General features: G+C 50.0%; 1 non-coding gene across 1 annotated transcript; it reads left to right on the top strand.

Annotated features, from left to right (window-relative positions):
- Positions 1-260: 260 nt before the first annotated feature.
- LOC131270196 (5.8S ribosomal RNA) lies at positions 261-415 on the top strand. Its single transcript, XR_009179316.1, has one exon. It is a non-coding gene; the product is annotated as a 5.8S ribosomal RNA (ribosomal RNA).
- Positions 416-1206: the final 791 nt, after the last annotated feature.

The following is a 1206-nucleotide window of genomic DNA, read 5'->3' as shown; positions in this document are numbered from 1 at the left end:
CGCTGCTTCGGCAGTCCTGGGTAAGATAGTTAGTTCTAGCTTGCCCTATGTGGAAGAGGACACGTAGACTTACTGTGGTGTGAAGTATAAGGTTCAGTTCTCCCCTGGTCCACGCCGCTTCGGCCGTCCTGGGTAAAATGGATTCATCCAGCTTGCCCTATGTGGAATGAGGACACTTTATGCTTCGTCTCTAAGCGGCGGCTTGCTCCTCCCTACGGGGAACGGGTATACGCGCACAGCGGCGGCTTACGCAAGTTAGTCACCCTCGGCAGTGGATCACTCGGCTCATGGATCGATGAAGACCGCAGCTAACTGCGCGTCATAATGTGAACTGCAGGACACATGAACATTGATAAGTTGAACGCATATTGCACGTCGTGGGAACCTACCATGATGTACAGATGACTGAGCGCTTATATTTGAGAAATGTATCGCATACATTTAACTACGCCGTGACACCCGTCACGAGACGTGCACCATGATGTTAACTAGGGTCGCGACGACCCGCTAGCATTAAAGAACCCGTGGTTTACAATATACTGGCATTGGAATTCGAAGTATTTAGAGCGTCCGTGTTCCCGCGTGAGGCGGAAGTACGAGGAGAAGGCGTGCTTGTGGTGTCTGTGGTGGTGTTTACTGATGTCTAGCTTCAGCTTATTTATTTATTTAAATAGAAGCGAAGATGTCAAAGTAGCGTCGAAGCAGCAGCGGTAGCACAAATGATTCAAGTATGGAAGTTGACCAAAGGAACACAAACAAACTAGCGTATGGGCAATGGAAGGTATCAGTGAGTTAAACCACACGCGGGCTAACAGCCCGTTAACCGAGTCCAACGGTACATATTGGACATTGAAACAAAGTAGTCGCAAGCCAGATGTGACGATAACAACCGCAAGGTACATAAGCCTCAGTTCATGTGTGACAACCCCCTGAATTTAAGCATATTAATAAGGGGAGGAAAAGAAACCAACCGGGATTCCCTGAGTAGCTGCGAGCGAAACGGGAGAAGCTCAGCACGTAGGGGTGGCGGCCTGTCCGTCTATCCGATTCCGTGTACTGGTGCGTCTCACTATCCGTCATCTTAGCGCTTTTCAAGTCCAACTTGAATGTGGCTCAGAACCCATAGAGGGTGATAGGCCCGTAGAACAGCGCCCGTTGGATGATGGACCGAGCGTGCCATGGAGTCGTGTTGCTTGATAGTGCAGC

This window comes from Anopheles coustani (assembly GCF_943734705.1).
Source record: "Anopheles coustani chromosome X unlocalized genomic scaffold, idAnoCousDA_361_x.2 X_unloc_161, whole genome shotgun sequence".
Lineage (NCBI taxonomy): Eukaryota > Metazoa > Arthropoda > Insecta > Diptera > Culicidae > Anopheles > Anopheles coustani.
The sequence above is the reverse complement of the archived record's forward strand: the minus strand, read 5'-3'. Positions and strand labels throughout refer to the sequence as shown.